Source organism: Hemiscyllium ocellatum, chromosome 46 (genome assembly GCF_020745735.1).
Source record: "Hemiscyllium ocellatum isolate sHemOce1 chromosome 46, sHemOce1.pat.X.cur, whole genome shotgun sequence".
Lineage (NCBI taxonomy): Eukaryota > Metazoa > Chordata > Chondrichthyes > Orectolobiformes > Hemiscylliidae > Hemiscyllium > Hemiscyllium ocellatum.
The window spans coordinates 4118701-4131687 of NC_083446.1; the positions used below are offsets into that span (position 1 = coordinate 4118701).

At 50.3% G+C, this 12987-nt stretch overlaps 1 protein-coding gene across 1 annotated transcript in view; it reads right to left on the bottom strand.

Moving 5' to 3' along the window:
• LOC132836287 (calpain-1 catalytic subunit-like) overlaps nucleotides 1-8147 on the bottom strand; it is a 54871-nt gene extending 46724 nt beyond the window's left edge. Inside the window, exon 1 of the mRNA XM_060855679.1 lies at nucleotides 8041-8147. The gene's annotated coding sequence lies outside the window, so the exon portion shown is untranslated. The remainder of the gene's footprint in view (nucleotides 1-8040) is intronic.
• Nucleotides 8148-12987: the final 4840 nt, after the last annotated feature.

Consider the following 12987-nt stretch of genomic DNA (forward strand, 5'->3'; position numbering starts at 1 on the left):
CTAGTCAGTGTTTATTCAGCAGGGTAAATAAGTCACTCACTGTGTAACTGTACAGAGTCAGGGTTTATTCAGCAGGGTAACGGTCACTCACTGTGTAACCATACAGAGTCAGTATTTATACAGCAGGGTAAAGGTCATTCACTGTGTAACCATACAGAGTCAGTGTTTATTCAGCAGGGTAAGGGTCACTCACTGTGTAACCGTACAGAGTCAGTGTTTATACAGCAGGGTAATGGTCACTCACTGTGTAACTGTACAGAGTCAGGGTTTATTCAGCAGGCTAAGGGTCACTCATTGTGTAACTGTACCTAGTCAGTGTTTATTCAGCAGGGTAAGTGTCACTCACTGTGTAACCGTACAGAGTCAGGGTTTATTCAGCAGGGTAAGGGTCACTCACTGTGTAATCGTACCTAGTCAGTGTTTATACAGCAGGGTAAGGGTCACTCACTGTGTAACCGTACAGAGTCAGTGTTTATTCAGCAGGGTAAGGGTCACTCACTGTGTAACTGTACAGAGTCAGTGTTTATTCAGCAGGGTAAGGGTCACTCACTGTGTAACCGTACAGAGTCAGGGTTTATTCAGCAGGGTAAGGGTCACTCACTGTGTAACCGTACAGAGTCAGTATTTATACAGCAGGGTAAGGGTCATTCACTGTGTAACCATACAGAGTCAGTGTTTATTCAGCAGGGTAAGGGTCGCTCACTGTATAACTGTACAGAATCAGGGTTTATTCAGCAGAGTAGGGGTCACTCACTGTGTAACCGTACAGAGTCAGTGTTTATTCAGCAGGCAAAGGGTCACTCACTGTGTAACCGTACAGAGTCAGTGTTTATTCAGCAGGGTAAGGGTCACTCACTGTGTAACTGTACAGAGTCAAGGTTTATTCAGCAGGCTAAGGGTCACTCACTGTGTAACTGTACCTAGTCAGTGTTTATTCAGCAGGGTAAGTGTCACTCACTGTGTAACCGTACCTAGTCAGTGTTTGTTCAGCAGGGTAAGGGTCACTCACTGTGTAGCCGTACAGAGTCAGTGTTTATTCAGCAGGGTAAGGGTCACTCACTGTGTAACGGTACAGAGTCGGTGTTTATACAGCAGGGTAAGGGTCACTCACTGTGTAACCGTACAGAGTCAGTGTTTATTCAGCAGGGTAAGTGTCACTCACTGTGTAACCGTACAGTGTCAGGGTTTATTCAGCAGGGTAAGGGTCACTCACTGTGTAACCGTACAGAGTCAGTGTTTATTCAGCAGGCAAAGGGTCACTCACTGTGTAACCGTACAGAGTCAGTGTTTATACAGCAGGGTAATGGTCACTCACTGTGTAAACTTACAGAGTCAGTGTTTATTCAGCAGTGTAAGGGCCACTCACTGTGTAACCGTACAGAGTCAGTGTTTATTCAGCAGGGTAAGGGTCACTCACTGTGTAACCGTACAGAGTCAAGGTTTATTCAGCAGGGTAAGGGTCACTCACTGTGTAACCGTACCTAGTCAGTGTTTATTCAGCAGGGTAAATAAGTCACTCACTGTATAACTGTACAGAATCAGGGTTTATTCAGCAGGGTAGGGGTCACTCACTGTGTAACCGTACAGAGTCAGTGTTTATTCAGCAGGCAAAGGGTCACTCACTGTGTAACCGTACAGAGTCAGGGTTTATTCAGCAGGGTAAGTGTCACTCACTGTGTAACCGTACAGAGTCAGGGTTTATTCAGCAGGGTAAGGGTCACTCACTGTGTAATCGTACCTAGTCAGTGTTTATTCAGCAGGGTTTAGGGTCACTCACTGTGTAACCGTACAGAGTCAGTGTTTATTCAGCAGGGTAAGGGTCACTCACTGTGTAACGGTACAGAGTCAGTGTTTATACAGCAGGGTAAGGGTCACTCACTGTGTAACCGTACAGAGTCAGGGTTTATTCAGCAGGGTAATGGTCACTCACTGTGTAACGGTACAGAGTCAGTGTTTATGCAGCAGGGTAAGGGTCACTCACTGTGTAACCGTACAGAGTCAGGGTTTATTCAGCAGTGTAATGGTCACTCACTGTGAAACCGTATAGAGTCAGTGTTTATTCAGCAGGCAAAGGGTCACTCACTGTGTAACCGTACAGAGTCAGGGTTTATTCAGCAGGGTAAGGGTCACTCACTGTGTAACCGTACAGAGTCAGGGTTTATTCAGCAGGGTAAGGGTCACTCACTGTGAAACCGTATAGAGTCAGTGTTTATTCAGCAGGGTAAGGGTCACTCACTGTGAAACCGTATAGAGTCAGTGTTTATTCAGCAGGGTAAGGGTCACTCACTGTGTAACCGTACAGAGTCAGGGTTTATTCAGCAGGGTAAGGGTCACTCACTGTGTAATCGTACCTAGTCAGTGTTTATTCAGCAGGGTTTAGGGTCACTCACTGTGTAACCGTACAGAGTCAGTGTTTATTCAGCAGGGTAAGGGTCACTCACTGTGTAACGGTACAGAGTCAGTGTTTATACAGCAGGGTAAGGGTCACTCACTGTGTAACCGTACAGAGTCTGGGTTTATTCAGCAGGGTAATGGTCACTCACTGTGTAACGGTACAGAGTCAGTGTTTATACAGCAGGGTAAGGGTCACTCACTGTGTAACCGTACAGAGTCAGGGTTTATTCAGCAGTGTAATGGTCACTCACTGTGAAACCGTATAGAGTCAGTGTTTCTTCAGCAGGCAAAGGGTCACTCACTGTGTAACCGTACAGAGTCAGGGTTTATTCAGCAGGGTAAGTGTCACTCACTGTGTAACCGTACAGAGTCAGGGTTTATTCAGCAGGGTAAGGGTCACTCACTGTGTAATCGTACCTAGTCAGTGTTTATACAGCAGGGTAAGGGTCACTCACTGTGTAACCGTACAGAGTCAGGGTTTATTCAGCAGTGTAATGGTCACTCACTGTGTAACCGTACAGAGTCAGTGTTTATTCAGCAGGGTAAGGGTCACTCCCTGTATAACTGTACAGAATCAGGGTTTATTCTGCAGGGTAGGGGTCACTCACTGTGGAACCGTACAGAGTCAATGTTTATTCAGCAGGGTAATGGTCACTCATTGTGTAACCATAGAGAGTCAGGGTTTATTCAGCAGGGTAATGGTCACTCACTGTGTAACGGTACAGAGTCAGTGCTTATACAGCAGGGTAAGGGTCACTCACTGTGTAACCGTACAGAGTCAGGGTTTATTCAGCAGGGTAATGGTCACTCACTGTGTAACGGTACAGAGTCAGTGTTTATACAGCAAGGTAAGGGTCACTCACTGTGTAACCGTACAGAGTCAGGGTTTATTCAGCAGTGTAATGGTCACTCACTGTGTAACCGTACAGAGTCAGTGTTTATTCAGCAGGGTAAGGGTCACTCCCTGTATAACTGTACAGAATCAGGGTTTATTCTGCAGGGTAGGGGTCACTCACTGTGGAACCGTACAGAGTCAATGTTTATTCAGCAGGGTAATGGTCACTCATTGTGTAACCATAGAGAGTCAGGGTTTATTCAGCAGGGTAATGGTCACTCACTGTGTAACGGTACAGAGTCAGTGTTTATACAGCAGGGTAAGGGTCACTCACTGTGTAACCGTACAGAGTCAGGGTTTATTCAGCAGGGTAATGGTCACTCACTGTGTAACGGTACAGAGTCAGTGTTTATACAGCAAGGTAAGGGTCACTCACTGTGTAACCGTACAGAGTCAGGGTTTATTCAGCAGTGTAATGGTCACTCACTGTGTAACCGTACAGAGTCAGTGTTTATTCAGCAGGGTAAGGGTCACTCCCTGTATAACTGTACAGAATCAGGGTTTATTCTGCAGGGTAGGGGTCACTCACTGTGGAACCGTACAGAGTCAATGTTTATTCAGCAGGGTAATGGTCACTCATTGTGTAACCATAGAGAGTCAGGGTTTATTCAGCAGGGTAAGTGTCACTCACTGTGTAACCATACAGAGTCAGTGTTTATTTAGCAGGGTAAGGGTCACTCGCTGTGTAACCGTACAGAGTCAGTGTTTATTCAGCAGGGTAATGGTCACTCATTGTTTAACCGTAGAGAGTCAGTGTTTATTCAGCAGGGTGATGGTCACTCACTGTGTAACGGTACAGAGTCAGTGTTTATTTAGCAGGGTAAGGGTCACTCGCTGTGTAACCGTACAGAGTCAGTGTTTATTCAGCAGGGTAATGGTCACTCATTGTTTAACCGTAGAGAGTCAGTGTTTATTCAGCAGGGTGATGGTCACTCACTGTGTAACGGTACAGAGTCAGTGTTTATTTAGCAGGGTAAGGGTCACTCGCTGTGAAACCGTATAGAGTCAGTGTTTATTTAGCAGGGTAATGGTCACTCACTGTGTAACCGTAGAGAGTCAGTGTTTATTCAGCAGGGTGATGGTCACTCATTGTTTAACCGTAGAGAGTCAGTGTTTATTCAGCAGGGTGATGGTCACTCACTGTGTAACGGTACAGAGTCAGTGTTTATTTAGCAGGGTAATGGTCACTCACTGTGTAACGGTACAGAGTCAGTGTTTATTTAGCAGGGTAAGGGTCACTCGCTGTGAAACCGTATAGAGTCAGTGTTTATTCAGCAGGGTGATGGTCACTCACTGTGTAACCGTACAGAGTCAGGGTTTATTCAGCAGGGTAAGGGTCACTCACTGTGTAACCGTAGAGAGTCAGTGTTTATACAGCAGGGTGATGGTCACTCACTGTGTAACCGTAGAGAGTCAGTGTTTATACAGCAGGGTAAGGGTCACTCACTGTGTAACCGTACAGAGTCAGTGTTTATACAGCAGGGTGATGGTCACTCACTGTGTAACCGTAGAGAGTCAGTGTTTATACAGCAGGGTAAGGATCACTCACTGTGTAACCGTACAGAGTCAGTGTTTATACAGCAGGGTAATGGTCACTCACTGTGTAACCGTAGAGTGTCAGTGTTTATTCAGCAGGGTAAGGGTCACTCACTGTCTGCTTTACAGTTTGAAGTGAACACTGCAACGTTGTGCAACGTCAGCAGCTGAAATCTCCTTGTGTAACCCCCCGTCCTGTGTAACAGCTCAGCCTGTCGCAACCCCGTGTGGTTTCAGGAACAAGACTTGCCTTGTATGCCCCAGAGTTCCACAAGGTTCACCTGTCAACACCATCTTATGCCGGGACATACCATTGGGACTGTGGTGGTTACAGGGCCGGAGGGTACGGATATCTCTGGTTGAACTCAGTGGAGTGTGATGATTGTGCATTGTGGGAGAGGCATGAGATTGCTGATGATGAGGGTGTGTCAATGTATCAGGAGTCACAGAACACTGGGCTGGAGGCAATTGGAAGACAATGGGGTGCTATTCTTTATTACATGAGGACTTGAACATCAAAGGAAGGATGCAATTCAGGCTTTGGTGAGACCACACTTCGAGTGTGCAGTTCTGATTTCAGAACGATATCAATACCTTGGACGGAAACAAGATCTGAGTGGGGTCAGGGCAGCATCCTTGGAGAGAGAGCAAGATAACGTTTCGAGTCTGGATGACTCTTCATCAGAGCTCTGATTGGAAATGTTGGCTCGTTCTCCTTCCAACAGACCCGCTGGGATTAGATTAGATTACTTACAATGCGGAAACAGGCCCTTCGGCCCAACAAGTCCACACCGACCCACCGAAGCGCAACCCACCCATACCCCTACATTTACCCCTTACCTAACACTACGGGCAATTTGGCACGGCCAATTCACCTAACACGCACATCTTTGGACTGTGGGAGGAAACCGGAGCACCCGGAGGAAACCCACGCAGACACGGGGAGAATGTGCAAACTCCACACAGTCAGTCGCCTGAGTCGGGAATTGAACCCGGGTCTCAGGCGCTGTCAGACAGCAGTGCTAACCACTGTGCCACCGTGCCGCCCACAAATCCAGCACATTTTGTTTTCGGTCTGGATTTCCAGCATCCGCAGTGATTTAATCCTGTAAATACACTGGGGGGGCTTCACTCGTACAATACCTGGAATGAGCAGCCACCCATGGGGAATAGGTTGGGCAGACTGGGCCTGTTTTGACTGGAGTTTAGCGGGGTGAGGGGTGACCTGACCGAAGGATACAAGATCCCGACTGAAGCCAAAAAGAACAGCAGATGCTGTAAATCAGAAACAGAAATTGCTGGAAAAGCTCTGCAGAGCCAATAATCATCCCCATGCAAAGAAAGCAGTTCACATTTCGGAGCGAGAGACCTTTCGGCAACATGAGTTCTGAGAGAATATGTCAGAAGGTTAACTCTGAGTTCTGAGAGAAGGTCATCTCGACGCAGAACGTTAACTCTGAGCCCAGAGATAGACAGAAAACCAGTTGGGCAAAGAGAGGCGTGGTTAACAGTCATCCTGAGGGTGGGGGTGTGGACCGCCGCTAATGGGGACCATTCAGAGCTGACAATGGGGTGCCTGTGGTGCCTAGAGACAAGGACAGTGCAACGTGCGCCGTACCGTTTCCCAGAGTGTAACTGCAGTGTGTTCCTGTTGTACAAACTAACCACCTGCAACTCCGACACCGCTGGCAGGACTCACCCTAGAGGTTCCAGATGAGCTTCAACGTGTTACTCGTTGGGCTGTTTTCTAGTTAGCACCGTTGTGTTCCCAGACCAGAGTGAAGCACACTTTCACAAAGTGGTTTGTGTCAATCCACACGCACAGGGTGGAGAGATCAGCATTGACACAGCACACACACCCAGACAGACAGACACACACACACACAGACAGACACACACACACAGACACACCAGCATGAACGATAACCAAGAAAAAATGCAAAATCCCAAAATTATCAGCTTACTGTCACAGGCCTGACCACCCCTGGTATGCACCAAGTCACTGATCTCCATCAAAACAGGCCAATTACTGCATCCCAATCGGATCATTCCCTGATATCGTGGGTGGAGTGAGTCAGTATTTACAGAGGATTCTGGGGGGTGTTTGTCAGTATTTACAGGGGATCCCCGGAGGGGAGTGTGTCAGTATTTACAGGAGGTCCATGGGGGAAGGTGAAGGGCTTATGCCCGAAACGTCGAATTTCCTGTTCCTTGGATGCTGCCTGACCTGCTGCGCTTTTCCAGCAACACATTTTCAGCTCAGGAAGAAGGAATATGTCACTCTTTACAGGGGTCCTGGGGCGGGGCGAGAAGTGTGTACATATTTACAGGGGAGGGTCCGAGTGTTACTATTTACAGGGGGTCCCGGGGAGGAGGGGGGAGTGTGTCAGTATTTACAGGGATTCCCCTCTGTTAGCATCTCTCCCTCTCTCTCCTTCTCCCGCTGTAACAGTGTCTCTCTCTCTCTCCCCCCCCCCACTTTCTCCCCCCCCACTTTCTCCCCCTCCCTCCCTCCCTCTGTTACAGTCTGTTTTTTTTCTCTCTCTTTTCCTCTGTTACAATCTCTCTCTCCCTGTGTTAGTCTCTCTCTCCCTCTCTCTGTTAGTCTCTTTTTCTCTCCCCTCCCTCTGTTACCGTCTCTCTCTCCCTCCCTCTGTTACAGTCTCTCCCTCTGTTACAGTCTCTCTCGTTCCCCTCTCCCTCTGTTAGTCTCTCTCTCTCTCCCTCCCTCTGTTACAATCTCTCTCTCTCTCCTTGTTACAGTCTCTCTCTTTCTCGCTCTCCCCCTTCCTGTTAGAGTGTGTATGTCTGTCTCTCTCCCTCCCTATTAGAGTCTCTCTTCCTCTCTCTCTCCCTCTATACAGTCTCTCTCTCTCTCTCATTCCCCTCTCCCTCTGTTAGTCTCTCTCTCTCTCTCTCCCCCCTCCCTGTTACTGTGTGTGTGTGTCTGTCTGTCTGTCTCTCTCTCTCCCCCCTCCCTGTTACAATCTCTCTCTCTCCCCCTTCCTGTTACAGTGTGTGTCTGTCTGTCTGTCTGTCTCTCTCTCCCCCTTCCTGTTACAATCTCTCTCTCCCTCTGTTACAGTCTGTCTCTCTCTCTCCCTCCCTGTTACAGTCTCTCTCCCCCTTCCTGTTACAGTGTGTGTGTGTGTGTCTGTCTCTCTCTCCCCACCCCCCCCTTGTCCCTCCTCCCTGATGTTCCCAATCTCACTTACCGACTCGGCCAGCAGCCCCACTCTCCCCGCACCGATCTCTCTCGGTTTACACACACCCGGAGCGCGCCTCCGCCACTCCCAGGCGCGGCGGGCACGCGCACTGCGCAATGCACCCGTGCGCGTTCACGACGGGGTCCTGCTCAGGACTGGTCCTGTCCATGTGCCAGGGAACACGGAGAGAGAGAGAGGACACCACCCCCTGGTGCCATCTGTAACTCCCACTCTGCCCGCCCAGTTCATGAGGGTCTAGCCCTGTCTGTGGTTAATCATTAACCTGGCAACGCTTGGTTTTTATTTAATCCATTTCAACCTCAATGCCCTCTGGCATATTGTCACCTCCTCACTGCCCAAGGGTCAGTGCTGAGGGAGTGGGCACTGTCGGAGGGTCAGTGCTGAGGGAGTGGGCACTGTCGGAGGGTCAGTGCTGAGGGAGTGGGCACTGTCGGAGGGTCAGTGCTGAGGGAGCGGGCACTGTCGGAGGGTCCGTGCTGAGGGAGCGGGCACTGTCGGAGGGTCAGCACTGAGGGAGCGGGCACTGTCGGAGGGTCAGTGCTGAGGGAGCGGGCACTGTCGGAGGGTCAGTGCTGAGGGAGTGCCGCACTGTCGGAGGGTCAGTGCTGAGGGAGTGCCACAATATCAGAGGGTCCGTGCTGAGGGAGCGGGCACTGTCGGAGGGTCAGTGCTGAGGGAGTGCCGCACTGTAGGAGGGTCAGTGCTGAGGGAGCGGGCACTGTTGGAGGGTCAGTGCTGAGGGAGCGGGCACTGTCAGAGGGTCAGCGCTGAGGGAGTGGGCACTGTCAGAGGGTCAGTGCTGAGGGAGTGAGCACAGCTGGAGGGTCAGTGCTGAGGGAGCGGGCATTGTGGGAGGGTGAGTGCTGAGGGAGTAGGCACTGTCAGAGGGTCAGTGCTGAGAAAGCGGGCACTGTCAGAGGGTCAGTGCTGAGGGAGTGGGCACAGCTGGAGGGTCAGTGCTGAGGGAGTAGGCACAGCTGGAGGGTTAGTGCTGAGGGAGTGGGCATTATCGGAGGGTCAGTGCTGAGGGAGCGGGCACTGTCGGAGGTTCAGTGCTGAGGGAGTGGGCATTGTCGGAGGGTTTGTGCTGAGGGAGCGGGCACTGTCAGAGGGTCAGTGCTGAGGGACTAGGCACAGCTGGAGGGTCAGTGCTGAAGGAGTGGGCATTGTCGGAGGGTCAGTGCTGAGGGAGTGCCGCACTGTTGGACAGTCAGCGCTGAGGGAGGTGGCATTGTCGGAGTGTCAGTGCTGAGGGAGTGCCGCACTGTCGGAGGTTCAGTGCTGAGGGAGCCCCATATTGTCAGAGGGTCAGCGCTGAGGGAGTGGGCATTGTCGGAGGGTCAGTGCTGAGGGAGTGCCGCACTGTCGGAGGTTCAATACTGAGGGAGTGCCGCACTGCCGGAGGGTCAGTGCTGAGAGAGTGCCGCACTGCCGGAGGGTCAGCGCTGGGGCAGGAGTTTGTGGGGGCCGGGATACACAGTAAAGCTCTCTCTACACTGTCCCCATCAGACACTTCCAGGATGGGGGCAGTATCCTGCCTTGCAGTGGGATCAAAGGTGAGTTCCATTGAAACCTGGAGCCTGAAGTGAAAGAGTGATTTCTGACCTATTCCTGTATCTACACTTCCTTTTAAAGCAACATCTCATTTCAGTACTCGGTTCTCATTCTCTCACGCTAATGTGTTAGCCACAGTACAGCAGAAACTGCCTGTCTGCATGAGACTGGCCCTTCCCCCAGCTCTGAGTAATATTGTACACTGTGCAGCCGACACTCCTATAAAACCCTCAGCTTTCAATGAGGAATGAAATTTAACAATCTCTTTCCACTTCAATTTACCAACATGGTAGATTCGTGTAAATATGTGCTCACCGTTGAGGGACAGTGTGGGTTTTAGGAAAGGGTAACTACATTGGGCATGTTCCAGCCACACACTCCCTCCTTGTTCGCTGCAGGTTTTCTGGGTGTGATATTATCTCCAGCAACATGAGTGGGGATCTCTCTCAGCTCAGAGGCCAAGGGACTGTGGGTTTAAACCTTACCCCAGTGAGGCCAGAGACACTGTAAAGCAGGCCCACAACTCGGTATCAGTGCTGAGGGAGTGGGCACTGTCGGAGGGTCAGTGCTGAGGGAGCGGGCACTGCCGGAGGGTCAGTGCTGAGGGAGCGGGCACTGTCGGAGGGTCAGTGCTGAGGGAGCGGGCACTGTACAAAGGTCAGCACTGAGAGAGTGGGCACTCTCGGAGGATCAGTGCTGAGGGAGCGCCACACTATCGGAGGGTCAGCACTGAGGGAGTGGTCACTCTCGGAGGATCAGTGCTGAGGGAGCGCCACACTATCGGAGGGTCAGCACTGAGGGGATGGGCACTGTCAGAGGGTCAGCACTGAGGGAGTGGTCACTCTCGGAGGATCAGTGCTGAGGGAGCGCCACACTATCGGAGGGTCAGCACTGAGGGGGTGGGCAATTTGGGAGGGTCAGCACTGAGGAAGCGGGCACTGTCGGAAGGTCAACGCTGAGGGAGCGGGTACTGTGGGAGGGTCAGTGCTGAGGGAGCGGGCACTGCCGGAGGGTCAGTGCTGAGGGAGCAGGCACTGTACAAAGGTCAGCACTGAGGGAGTGGGCACTCTTGGAGGATCAGTGCTGAGGGAGCGCCACACTATCGGAGGGTCAGCACTGTGGGAGGGTCAGTGCTGAGGGAGCGGGCACTGTCGGAGGGTCAGCACTGAGGGGGTGGGCATTGTCGGAAGGTCAACGCTGAGGGAGCAGGCACTGTCGGAAGGTCAGCGCTGAGGGAGTGGGCACTGTGGGAGGGTCAGCACCGAGGGAGCAGGCACTGTCGGAAGGTCACACCCCCAAAGTTGGTTGTGGGATCTTGCTGTGTATAAATTGTCTGCTGCATTTCCAAATACTTAAACAGTGCGTGTCATTCAGATAGAGTGTAACAGGGCGTGTGGTTCAGAGAGAGTGTAACAGGGCATGTATTTCAGAGAGTGTAACAGGGCGTGTATTTCAGAGAGAGTGTAACTGGGCGTGTATTTCAGAGAGAGTGTAACAGGGCGTGTATTTCAGAATGAGTGTAACAGAGCGTGTATTTCAGAGAGAGTGTAACAGGGCGTGTATTTCAGGGAGAGTGTAACAAGGCGTGTATTTCAGAGAGAGTGTAACAAGGCGTGTATTTCAGAGAGAGTGTAACAGAGCTTGTATTTCAGAGAGACTGTAACAGTGTGTATTTCAGAATGAGTGTAACAGAGCGTGTATTTCAGAGAGAGTGTAACAGGGCGTGTATTTCAGGGAGAGTGTAACAAGGCGTGTATTTCAGAGACAGTGTAACAAGGCGTGTATTTCAGAGAGAGTGTAACAGGGCGTGTATTTCAGAGAGAGTGTAACAAGGCGTGTATTTCAGAGAGTGTGTAACTGGGCGTGTATTTCAGAGAGAGTGTAACAGTGTGTATTTCTGAGAGTGTGTAACAGAGCTTGTATTTCAGAGAGAGTGTGCCCTGTGCAAAATTCTGAGGTTGTGGAAGTTGCTGGGAAGCTCGGAATTCCCGCAGTTAGAACATAGAACGGTACAGCCCTTTAGGCCCTCGATGTTGTTCCAGCCCTTTATCCTACTCTAAGATCAAACTAACCTACATACCTTTCATGTGTCTATCCAAGAGTTGCTTTAATGACCCTAATGTCTCTGATTCTGCCAACCTCTGCTGGCAGTGCATTCCACACACCCACCACTCTGTGTGGAGAACCTACCTCTGACATCTCCTCTTACCCTTCCTCCAGTCACCTTAAAATGATGCCCCTTTGTGATGGACATTTGCACCCTGGGAAAAAGCCTCTGTCCATCCACTCCATTTATGCCTCTCTTCATCTTGCATACCTCTATCAACCCACCTGTCATCCTTCTCTGCTCCAATGAGAAAAGCCCTAGCTCCCTCAACCTTTCTTCAGAAGTCATGCCCTCCAGTCCAGGCAGCATCCTGGTAAATCTCCTCTGCACCCTCTCTAAAGCTTCCACATCTTCCCTATAATGAGGCGACCAGAACTGAACACAATGTTCCAAGTGTGGTCTAACCAGGGCTCTATAGAGCTGCAGCATAACCTTGCGGCTCTTAAACTCAATCCCCCGCTAATGAAAGCCAACACACCATACGCTTTCTGAACAACGCTATCAACCTGGGTGGCAGCTTGGGAGGGATCTATGGACATGGACCCCAAGATCCCTCTGTTCTTCCACATTGCCAAGAATCCTGCCTTTAACCCCGTAATCTATGTTCATATTCAACCTTTCAGAGTGAATCCCTTCACAGTTTTCCAGATTGAACTCCACTTGCCTCTAACCAGCCCAGTTCTGCATCCTGTCAATGGCCCGTTGCAACCTACAACAGCCCTCCACATTATCCACAACTCCACCAACCTTTGTGTCATCGGTAAACTTACTAACCCAACCTTCCACTTCCTCATTCAAGTCATTTATAAAAATCACAAACAGCAGAGATCCCAGTGATCACCACTGGTCACTGAGCTCCAGGCTGAATATTTTCCGTCTACCACCACCCTTTGTATCCAGACAGACAAGTTTCCCTGTATCCCATGCCTCCTTCCTTTCTGAATAAGCCTACAATGGGGAACCTTATCAAACGCCTTGCTAAAATCCATGTACACCACATCCACTGCCCTACCTTCATCAATGTGTTAAATGACATCCTCAAAGAATTCAATAAGGTTTGTGAGGCATGACCTGCCCCTCACAAAGCCATGCTGACTATCTCTAATCTAACTATGATTCTCCAAGTAATCATAAATCCTGTCTCTCAGAATCCTCTCCAATACTTTGCCCAGCACAGATGTAAGACTGACTGGTCTGTAATTCCAAGGATCATCTCTATTCCCTTTCTTGAACAAGGGAATAATATTTGCCACCCACCAATCATCTGGCACTAC